The sequence below is a fragment of the Microcaecilia unicolor genome, chromosome 6, assembly GCF_901765095.1.
Source record: "Microcaecilia unicolor chromosome 6, aMicUni1.1, whole genome shotgun sequence".
NCBI lineage: Eukaryota > Metazoa > Chordata > Amphibia > Gymnophiona > Siphonopidae > Microcaecilia > Microcaecilia unicolor.
In genome coordinates this window covers 182,744,393-182,756,933 of record NC_044036.1, presented here as the reverse complement: position 1 = coordinate 182,756,933, position 12,541 = coordinate 182,744,393, and positions in this window count along the sequence as shown.

Sequence of the window (12,541 nt, the reverse complement as noted above, 5' to 3'; positions counted from 1 at the left end):
CGCTTCTCAGTTCCTCACTCTGACATCCTCCTTCAACCTCCAGCTGAGCTCCACCACCCCTACTCACCAAACTGGCCATTGTCTTGACCTCGTCCTCTCCTCTACCTGCTCACCCTCCAATTTCTGCACCTCAGCTCTTCCTCTCTCAGATCATCACCTAATCACCTTCACCATCACCCTCCCCCTCAGTCTCGCCCAACACTAACCACTACTTTCAGGAATCTCCAGGCTGTCGACCCTCCCACCTTATCCTCTAGTATCTCTAATCTCCTCCCTTCCATCATGTCCTCCGAGTCTGTCGACAAGGCTGTCTCTGCTTACAATGCCACTCTCTCCTCTGCTCTGGATACCCTTGCACCATCCATCTCCCGTCCCACAAGGCATACTAATCCACAGCCCTGGCTGACCCCTTGCATCCGATACCTTCACTCCTGCACCCGATCTGCTGAACGCCTCTGGAGGAAATCTCGCACCCGTACCGACTTCATTCATTACAAATTCATGCTATCCTCCTTCCAGTCCTCCCTATTCCTTGCCAAACAGGACTACTACACCCAATTGACTAATTCTCTCGGCTCCAACCCTCGTTGTCTCTTCGCCACCCTTAACTCCCTCCTCAAAGTGCCCTCCGCTCCCACCCCCCCTCACTCTCTCCTCAATCACTGGCTGACTACTTCCGCGACAAGGTGCAGAAGATCAACCTCAAATTCACTACCATGCCACCTCCTCCTCTTCACCCTTTAACCCACTCCCTCAACCAACCAACCCAGGCCTTCTCCTCTTTTCCTGATATCACCGAAGAGGAAACCGCCCACCTTCTTTCCTCCTCGAAATGCACCACCTGTTCTTCTGATCCCATCCCCACCAACTTACTAAACACCATCTCTCCTACTGTCACCCCCCCTATCTGTCATATCCTCAAGCTCTCTCTCTCCACTGCAACTGTCCCTGACACCTTCAAGCACGCTGTAGTCACACCACTCCTCAAAAAACCATCATTAGACCCTACCTGTCCTTCCAAGTACCGCCCCATCTCCCTCCTACCCTTCCCCACAGCCGCTGCCTTGACTTTCTCTCCTCTTATGCCATCCTCGATCCGCTTCAATCCGGTTTTCGCCCTCTACACTCGACAGAAACGGCACTCACTAAAGTCTGTAATGACCTGCTCCTTGCCAAATCCAAAGGTCACTACTCCATCCTCATCCTCCTCGACCTATCCGCCACTTTTGACACTGTCAATCATAATTTACTTTTTGCCGCACTGTCCTCATTTGGGTTCCAGGGCTCTGTCCTCTCCTGGTTCTCCTCTAATCTCTCCCACCGTACCTTCAGAGTACATTCTCATGGATCTTCCTCCACCCCCATCCCGCTCTCTGTTGGTGTTCCTTAGGGATCTGTCCTCGGACCCCCTTCTTTTTTCAATCTACACCTCTTCCCTGGGCTCGCTGATCTCATCTCATGGTTTCCAATATCATCTTTATGCTGACGATACCCAGCTTTATCTCTCCACACCAGACATCACTGCGGAAACCCAGGCCAAAGTATTGGCCTGCCTATCCGACATTGCTGCCTGGATGTCCAACCGCCACCTGAAACTGAACATGGCCAAGACTGAGCTCATTGTCTTTCCACCCAAACCCACTTCTCCTCTCCTTCCACTCTCTATTTCAGTCAATAACACCCTCATCCTCCCCGTCTCATCAGCCCGCAACCTCGGAGTCATCTTCGACTCCTCCCTCTCCTTTTCTGCGCATATCCAGCAGACAGCCAAGACCTGTCGCTTCTTTCTCTATAACATCAGCAAAATTCGCCCTTTCCTCTCTGAGCACACCACCCGAACTCTCATCCACTCTCTCGTTACCTCTCGCCTTGACTACTGCAACCTACTCCTCACTGGCCTCCCACTTAACCATCCCCTTCAATCCGTTCAGAACTCTGCTGCGCGCCTTATCTTCCACCTGGGCCGAGATACAAGCATTACCCCTCTCCTCAAGTCACTTCACTGGCTCTCGATCAGATACCGCATACAGTTCAAGCTTCTCCTACTAGCCTACAAATGCACTCAATCTGCAGCCCCTCATTACCTCTCTACCTTCATCTCCCCTTACACTCCTACCCGTAACCTCCGCTCACAGGACAAATCCCTCCTATCAGTACCCTTCTCCACCACCGCCAACTCCAGGCTCCGCCCTTTCTGCCTCGCCTCACCCTATGCTTGGAATAAATTTCCTGAGCCCATACGCCAAGCCCCCTCCCTGCCCATCTTCAAATCCTTGCTCAAAGCCCACCTCTTCAATGTAGGTTTCGGCACATAACCATTTACCTCTATTCAGGAAACCTAGACTGCCCCAATTTGTTTGACTACACACTTTGTCCTTTAGATTGTAAGCTCCTTTGAGCAGGGACTGTCCTTCCTTGTTAAATTGTACAGCGCTGCATGACCCTGGTAGCACTTTAGAAATGTTAAGTAGTAGTAGTAGTAAGTATGAATTTTCCAAACAGTGAGGGCTTGAGATCTTCTCTTCTGTCCTTAAAGCAGGGAAGGTGAGGTCACTGTGACTACGTCAGCAGAACCTGCCTTGGGCTTTGAGCCTACAGAGTTGGAATAATAAAGTGGATGCCCTAACTGCTAGGCTATAGCAAAGTGTAATTGACTTTTTTCTCACAACTGCATACCAAAACCTCACTAAAAAATTAGAAAGCCCTACATGTGGACCAGGGGTGGCTGTGTTTCAGAAACTATAAACAGCGGCTACAATGCAGGACAACACAAGTTATTCCATTCTGATGGCAGAACAACTCTCTGGCCAAAGTGCCTATTGCTTGATGTCATGGCTGTGGGCTCAAGACCACAGGGTCTAGAGCTTGCTATATCAGATAGGGATTGTGTTGTCATCACCATGTGGAGTTCACAACCGTTTTAGATTCCGAAGCATATGACCTCCCGTACTCCCAAGTGCTAGAATTATGGAACTGGCTGCTAGTGTGGAACTAACTGATGGAACGCACACATATCTGTGGGCCACGCACAGCTCCAAGCTTTGTGAGAGCTGTTATGCATCATCAAACACACAGTATTCCCATGAAGCACTTCAACTGTACACCCTCACAACTGTGATGTGCTTTGACACTGATTCATGTTAGGGTAACAGTTCAGAGCATAATGTAACAGCCACAACAGGAGTGCTGTGAGAATGACTCGGTATCATTTTGCTACAGTTCTTAGCCGTGAGTTCATAGCAATGCTGCCTTTCTGGAAGCATGAACCTGATGGTCCTTCATAACTGCTGATGGCCTATGTTCTGCCATCACACATCAGAGATGTCAGTTCACATGAAAGTGCTAATATTTTCATTCATTGGGCAGTGTAGCAATAAGGAAGCCCCCCTCCAAATATGCAATGACTTCCTAAAGTACATCACAGGCCCTGATGTGTCCTATGTTCCATGTTAACAAGTTTTTATGGCAATTAACTTCACTCTGTCTTACTGGGACAATTCTGAACCCCCAGTCTGATTATTCATTAAGATAAGTACTTAAACTATAAAAATATAGAGAAATAGATTGCATTCAAAGCCTATGAAGAACTTGGTACTAATACACATTTCCAACATTCAATGAGAGTTGGTTATGAGCACCGCTGAGGCAAAAAATTGGAAAATATAAAAGTATTTGTGATTGTTCTGTGTGGATGATTGAAGGGCGCAAAATTATAGCTATGTTCCATGTTGGCAGTTCACTTCTTTTCACCTTGTCTTGTGTGGCCAACATGGCCTCTACAGTTATATATCTGTGTTCCACACTATTTTTTACCTAACCAACCACAGCTGTCAGTCAGTCTATACACATAGTCACTGTCACATGTGCACATACGCATAATAACATGCGGGGAGGGTTAGCGTGCACAATGACATTCGCCTGGATGCCCAAGTACCCATTCCAGAATATCTTTTTCCTGCTCCAGGATTTGGCCCCAACACATTCTGGAGGATTAGGGCACTTGCAACATCAATTTATACAGCTATGTTCACAAACAACAATTCACATACAAACTTGCCAATGAGCCCAAATAGGAAAACACTGCCATAGGCAGAGCTCTGAACTTCATATTCCTCATAAGTACGTAAGTGTTGCCAACAGAACGAAGGTCCATCAAGTCCAGTATCCTGTTTCCAACAGCAGCCAATCCAGGTCACAAATACCTTTCAAGATCCCAAAACAGTACAGTACATTTTATGCTGCTTATCCTAGAAATAAGCAGTGGATTTTCCCCCAAGTCCTTCTTAATAACGGCTTATGGACTTTTCTTTTAGGAAGCTATCCAAACCTTTTTTAAACCCCACTAAGCTAACTGCTTTTACCACATTCTCTGGCAACGAATTCCAGAGTTTAAATATATGTTGAGTGAAGAAATATTTTCTCCAATTCGTTTTAAATTTACTACTTTGTAGCTTCATTGAGTGCTCCCTAGACCTAGTATTTTTGGAAAGAGTAAACAAGCGATTCACATCTACCCGTTCCACGCCACTCTTATTTTATAGACCTCTATCATATCTCCCCTCAACTGTCTTTTCTCCAAGCTGAAAAGCCCTATCCGTTTCAGCCTTTCCTCATAGGGTAGTCGTCCCATGCCCTTTATCACTTTCGTCGCCCTTCTCTTTACCTTTTCTAATTCCACTATATCTTTTTTGAGATGCGGTGACCAGAATTGCATACAGTATTCAAGGTGAGGTCGCACCATGGAGCAATACAAAACTATTATAATATATTCATTTTTATTTTCCATTCCTTTCCTAATAACACCTAACATTCTATTTGCTTTCTTTGCCACTGCAGCACAGTGAGCGGAGGGTTTCAACATATCCTCAACGATGAATCCTGTGCTTTTGAACTGTTTCAGCAAGATGTGATGCTTTTTTTTGTTAAAGGTAGCCTGCTAGCCTAATAGTTAGTATAGCTTCCTCTCATCCAGGTGATGTGGGTTCAATTCCCACTACAGCTCCTTGTGATCATGCTCAAGTCACTTATGTTAATTTTGTTATTTAAGTACAGCATGTAAAATAGGTGTCCTGCTGTTAGGCATATGCTAGTGGCTAGCACACTTATATGAGGTAAATGTGTACATTATGTTATCATTGTGTGCCCACAAATGCTATTTAAGGTGCTTCAGTGCTTGGTGTTTTCTTTGCCAGAATGGTCCAACATGTCGATGGTATGGATTCTGCTGTTGTAAGTGCAAAGGTGAAGGTAAATGTGCAGCACGGACATCCTGTATATATCTCTTGTGAGAGTGTCATGCTATGATAGTACTGTATTGGCCCTATGAAATGTTAGGTAGATGTTTAGGCTGCTAGACACTAGTGTATTCTGTGCCAGGGTGTGGGTTATCTAGACTTTCTGGACTGTCTCCTTCAGGAGATAACTCCATTGAGAGGGTTTCTATATATATATTTCTGCTTTTGGTCCCTCATCTGTATGGTAAGCCGTATTGTAGAAAAGCATTAGCATCATATCTATGTTAGTTGAATGTTGTAATGGTTATTAGGTGAATCATTAGTATTATGCTAACATTGTATTATATCTCTGGTATTTGAATTCCACTGCTGTTAACTGTGTATATTTTTTATACTGTTTCACGGTAGTTCTATTATTAGGTTTTAATTTACTGTTTTCAAGTTTACCTCATTTATTGTATCTATGTTTATTCTTGGTCATTTTACTATTGTTATGCTGTTAGCAAAATTGTAAGTTTTATGTTAAACTGTACCTGCTGTACACCGCCTCGGGCGAATCTCTTTAGAAAGGCAGCTAATAAATCCCAATAAATAAAATTGATTCCTTTTCTATCTGTTTATACGTTACAGTAGCTAATAGTGCTGTTTGTATAAAGATGAATTTGCCCCTTTCCACACCAAGGTCGGTATGCATGGTCAAAGAACAGGTCCAGAAAAGTAATTTTGAGGTTTGCAGAACTGTGTGACAAAGAAAAGGTGAAACACTTAATGTGAGGTCTGTCAAGTGTGCTTTTGTATCTGTTTGGTCTAGATCTAGAGGCTACCATGATGTCTACCACGCAACTGAAGGTTAGGGAACGTCTTCTGGTAAATTAGGAATGTTTTATTACTGAGTGTGTTTACAGACACCTGCCTTCTCTAGTTAGCTCAGATGGGAAGTTATATGTGCAAGTAGTGAGGTACTGTGCTTTCAAATTACAAGTGCTGGTGTGTTTTGCTGACACAAATTTAGCAACAATATATGTAAAGTAGGTAAGACTTTGTAAGAGTGGAAGGAATGGTCTTGAATAATTGAGATTTAAATGTACTGGTTGAAGGATAGGAAACAGAGAGTGGGGTTAAATGGGCAGTATTCACAATGGAGAAGGGTAGTTAGTGGGGTTCCTCAGGGGTCTGTGCTAGGACCGCTGCTTTTTAATATATTTATAAATGATTTAGAGATGGGAGTAACTAGCGAGGTAATTAAGTTTGCTGATGACACAAAGTTATTCAAAGTTGTTAAATCGCGACAGGATTGTGAAAAATTACAAGAGGACCTTACGAGACTGGGAGACTGGGCGGCTAAATGGCAGATGACGTTTAATGTCAGCAAGTGCAAGGTGATGCATGTGGGAAAAAAGAACCTGAATTATAGCTACGTCATGCAAGGGTCCACGTTAGGAGTTACGGACCAAGAAAGGGATCTGGGTGTTGTCGTCGATAATACATTGAAACCTTCTGCTCAGTGTGCTGCTGTGGCTAGGAAAGCGAATAGAATGTTGGGTATTATTAGGAAAGGTATGGAAAACAGGTGTGAGGATGTTATAATGCCGTTGTATCGCTCCATGGTGCGACCGCACCTTGAGTATTGTGTTCAATTCTGGTCGCCACATCTCAAGAAAGATATAGTAGAATTGGAAAAGGTGCAGCGAAGGGCGATGAAAATGATAAAGGGGATGCGATGACTTCCCTATGAAGAAAGATTAAGGAGGCTAGGGCTATTCAGCTTGGAGAAGAGACGGCTGAGGGGAGACATGATAGAGGTATATAAAATAATGAGTGGAGTGGAACAGGTGGATGTGAAGCGTCTGTTCATGCTTTCCAAAAATACTAGGACTAGGGGGCATGGGATTAAACTACAGTGTAGTAAATTTAAAACAAATCAGAGAAAAGTTTTCTTCACCCAACGTATAATTAAACTGCCGGAGAAAGTGGTGAAGGCGGTTAGCTTAGCAGAGTTTAAAAAGGGGTTAGACGGTTTCCTAAAGGACAAGTCCATAAACCGCTACTAAATGGACTTGGGAAAAATCCACAATTCCAGGAATAACATGTATAGAATGTTTGTACGTTTGGGAAGCTTGCCAGGTGCCCTTGGCCTGGATTGGCCGCTGTCATGGACAGGATGCTGGGCTCGATGGACCCTTGGTCTTTTCCCAGTATGGCCCATAAAATGGGTACACCTATTCCTACATTTCTGCTCGTGTAGAAACCTCTGTATCTGCATTGATCTGTGTCCCAGGGCTGCTGAGGATCTGGTTAATGGGTAAGAAACATCACAATGCTGTCTTGTGTGGGCTACAACTCTTACAACTGAGTAAGGTTCTTTAGGTTGTCTGGTGTGGGTTGTTCTATCTGTCCACTGGCACAAATTGAGCTGGAGATTTAGGGTTGACAATAAATTATGTTACATCACCAGTGTTCTTGGGTTACAACAGGGATGGTCTGCTAAGGTCTTACACTATGATTGTGTATCAAATGTCCTATGTGGGTTATGCTAATTGAAAGTGTCCTGATCTGTTGGAGTAAACACTTACACTTACAGAGGTGAACTATAGTACTTGGGCCCCCTGGGTCAATAGAGTGTGAGTGGGTCAAACCTCTGTTATATTTGCCTCCCATCCCCATTAACATGGTTAGATATGTCAAGGACAGTAATCTTGGCTTGCTAGGTTGAGATCACCAGGAGAGCAAGAGGCTGCACCTTACAGCTACATTCATTGTTTTCATAAATAGGTCCCCCACAAACTGTTCAAAGCACATCACCATGAAGATAGTGTTGGGGCAGTTTGCTGATTAAGGACCTGTGGGTAAGAATGTGGGGGTGGTGGACTCTTCTGTAGCTATGCAGTTCGGATTCCACTCAAACTACAGACAAGTTCATCTTTGTGCCTGTGACTCTGTCTCCCCCTTGGCAAATGAGCACCAGGCCCATGTACTGTGAAAGCGTGGCCCCTAGCTAGCAGCTTGTTTCAGACTCCCTAGTGGTAAAAGTTAGCAGGTGCCCTTTGGAGGTGGCAGAGTACATGTTGTGTCCTTAGCAGGTGTTTGAGGCACATCAGCACCTAAAGCCACACTATACAGTGGTTAGGAAGATGCAGCAGGTGTTTAATTACCTGGTTAGGCCCAATGTTTAAAGGCCGTTTTGCTATTCAGGACAATGGAATAATTGAACCCCAAAATGCATGGTAGCTACCTTTTGTTCAAGGTACCTAATAACACGCCACAGCACCTTGCCAATGAGCTCAGTAGTCCTAAAGCATGATAATAAGCCACACCTGATAGGAGGTCTTGGCTTAGTTCCACCAGGGATTGCTGTTGCTTCCTAAGTCTTCACTTTAGCTAATAGATACCCTCTGTGTTACCAATCCAACAGCATTTACCAGGGTTTTTAATTTGTGCACAAAGGGAGAATAGAGCCAGGCGGGGGGACGGACTCCTGATTTATTGAGCCAATATTTGATTGCTGTTTTCACACACCTGTCTAGGAAGTTGGCTTGCTAGCTGAGAGTTCCTGGTCGTATAGAAAGGGGGCGAGCTAGGCTGGGTCACAGGACCTGACTGTTCTTTCTACTGGTATCTTTTCCTTAAAGTGTACTAGCTTGCTTATTTAACCTGTGTGTAAGAATGTGGGGGTGGTGGACTCTTCTGTAGCTTACCTGTTGGAAGGGCATGTTTCCATTATCTGGATTCTAGTATAGTGGCTTCCAAACATGTCTTGGGGAACCTCAGCCAGTCAGGGTTTCAGGATATCTGCATTGAATATTTATGAGTTAGATTTGAATGCATTGCCTCCATGGCATTCAAATGTGACTCATGCATATTTATGTGGGAAATCAAGAAAACTGGACTGGCTGAGGCTCTCCGAGGACAAGTTCGGGAACCATTGCTCTAGTAGAAGATCACGTCCGTATTTCTAGACCGAGGGGAAGTATTTGTTAATTAAGATTACACAAGTGAGAATATCTGGACAGAGAGGAGAAGGTGACCTCTGCTGGCTGACATGTAGAAGTGGTAGCAGTCAGCTAGGAAAGAGTTTGAAGAGTTGGCCTGAACTCTCTGCAGCACGTTAGCAAAGTACATTGCCATCCCAATGCTATATTTAAATTTCTGAAATGTGGATGGAGATGTCATGAGTGTGCTGGTACTGTTCATAAGAGACATGTCTAATAAAGGTTCACATAAGATGTGTGTCTTCATTGTACACCATGGTTTGCCTCATGCAGAGAGGCCAGTTTTTGCAGATCAGGCAAAATCACTGTGGCTTCCAGTTTACCAGGGAGTGAATTTTCTATGAGGAAAACAATACAATGCCCTCCATGTCCAGAGGGTAAAGTTCCTAATAGTGTAGAAATATCTACAAATCTTGCACTTTGGCTTCTGGGTGTGAGCATTAGCAATGTGGCCACAGTCTACGTTAGCACATTCTAATGTGAGTTTCTACAAGTTATTTGTTATATTTGTATCCCACATTTTCCCACCTATTTGCAGGCTCAATGTGGCTTATATAGTACCGGAGAGGTATTCGCATACTCCGGTGTAAACAAATACAAAGTGATGTTGTGGTAAGATAAAGTTCATGTAGCACAGCCACATTAGGGAATCGTTCAACGGAAGAGTTGTGTTATGTCCATTTTGTACTTTAGGTTTGTTGTGTTGCAGAGATCAGGCATTTATGATGGATTGGTAGGGTATGCCTTTTTAAACAGGTTAGTTTTTAGTTTTTTTCCGGAAGTTTAGGTGGTCGAACATGGTTTTTAAGGCTTTTGGTAATGCGTTCCACAGTTGTGTGCTTATGTAGGAGAAATTGGATGCGTAGGTTGATTTGTATTTGAGTCCTTTGCAGCGTAGATTTAGGTACGTAACGTTTGTGTAGATTCGGATGTGTTTCTAGTTGGTAGGACAATCAAATCTGTCATGTATCCCTGGGCTTCACCGTAGATAATTTTGTGAACCAGAGTGCAGATTTTAAAAGCAATGCGTTCTTTGATTGGGAGCCAGTATAGTTTGAATAGAATGGTAAGTATTGGGTTAGTATGTCTTGCCCCCCCCCCCCCCCCCATGTCTTCTAGCTCAAATTCAGTTGGCTTTTAAAAATCTGCACCAATGGGTTTCATAGCGAAGAGTATACCCCCTTTCCATATGGAGTAATCTTCACCTAGGCCCCAGGTTCTCAGCCCCAGGCCTCTGACCACACCTAGGCAATCAAGTTTTCAGGCTATCCACAATGAAAATGTGTGAGATATATTTGGCTACCATGAAGATAGGGCATGCAAATCTCTCATGCATAGTCACTGTATGTATCCTGTAACAAATGAGTTCCTTATGTGTGACCTTATGCCTAAATTGAGAACTTCTAGCTTAAGCCTTTCTAGCTACCTCGGTTTTAAGTTCTGTGCTTAGTGTCTTTTACTTTAGACCTTTGCGGGTGGCTTTTACTGCTCTATCCTTTCATCAGTCAAGAAAATTGTCCTCTTAGGTTATTTGAAAGGTGCTCTGTGCATGTGGTCAGCTTGTTTATATCCTGGCCTGTCTCGCTAGGCCTTTTGACTATCCAGCTTATTTTTGAAAGAGATCGCTCACCATCTTCCGACATAAATCGGGAGATGGCCGGCAATCTCCTGAACCCGGCCAAATCGGTATAATCGAAAGCTGATTTTGGCCGGCACCAACTGCTTTCTGTCGAGGAGCCGGCGAAACTTCAAGGCAGGGTACAGAAGGCGGGATGGGGCAGGGCGGGGCTACGAGATAGCTGGCTTCGCCCGATAATGGAAAAAGATGGCCGGCTTGAACGAGCATTTCTCCGGCTGCACTTGGTCCATTTATTTTTAGGACCAAGTGGCAAAAAAAGTGCCCCAATTGACTAGATGACCACCGGAGGGAATCGGGGATCACCTCCCCTGACTCCCCCAGTGGTCACTAACCCCCTCCCACAAAAAAACCCACTTTACAAACTGTTTTTCCCAGTCTGTATGCCAGCCTCAAATGCCGTACCCACCTCCATGACAGCAGAATGTGTTCTATCCTGTGATAGCCTTTCCCTGGTTCTGATGTGGCTCTCGAGTGAGTGTGCCACCTTTTCTGTTATGCGCACTGCACAGTCACATCAGCAATGCATTGTGGTGGGTGTAGGGTATTGGCCTCCGTGATTCCATTAGCTTGTGTTAAATGCTCATGATGTTGGTAGTTGGTAGGCTCTACTCCCATGGTGCTTTTCCCCCTGCTTACTGGGTCAGAGTGTGCCCTGTTTTGTTTCCAGTACGTAGTCCATGAGGTAGTAGCCATTTTTGTAAGCCAGTTTTAGCTCCCTTTCATGTGTTACCCACGTTACTAAAAGTGGGCATTGTACAGCATTCTGCCAGCTCTGACCTACTGCTAATCTCAGTACCAGAGAGACTCTTTGCCAGTGGGGCACAACCTCTGATCTGCAGTTAACTGTGAGTAAACGTGCTTATTCCAATAAAGGACATTTTCGGCGACATTAGTCTTAGTGTCAACTGGTGTGCCAAGGTTCTACAGCAGCAACAAGTCCTAGAGGCCTGCGTGTATGCAGGTCCCTGGAGCACTTTTAGTGGGCACCGCAGTGCATTTAAGGCAGGCGGACCCAGGCCCATCCCCCCTACCCCCCACAAGAGCTGGATGCCATCGGCATAGGCGTAGATTGTGCCAAAAAGAGAAGTGGCAGTAGAAATATATGAAAAAGAATAGGAGCCAGTAATGAGCCCTGGTGAACCCCTGAGAATAATGTATATGTAGATGACTGAAAGTTCTGCCAATTGACAATGCTGGTATGGCCAGACAAATAGGATGTAAACCAGGCCAGTGCCAAGCCTGTGACACCAATATCCTTTAAGCAATGGAGTAACAGAGTATGACTGATGGTGTCAAAGATCTAAAGAAATAAGAGCTACTGCCTTATCCCTCGCAAAGTTGCGCAGAGGAAAGGAGGTCTGGCCAAGAAGCGCAGTCTACGTGCTCTGACCCTTGCTAAACTCGGTCTGATCAGGATGTAAGACTGCATTGCATCTGACATAGTCCTTCAGTTGTGAAAGGATTATAGATTCTGTCAGTTTCCCCAGAAAAGGCTGGCAATGGGCCAATAATCGTCAACCTGAACCCTTAGATTTAGGATTTTTCAATTTAAGACAGACTACTGTTTGCTTCCAAGCCTGAGGAAACTGACCCAGCTCAATGCTTTCTACCACCATTAGGTGTATAAAAAGAAGAAAGAATGGGGCGAGAAGTTGAACACACATAGCAGGAATAGGGTC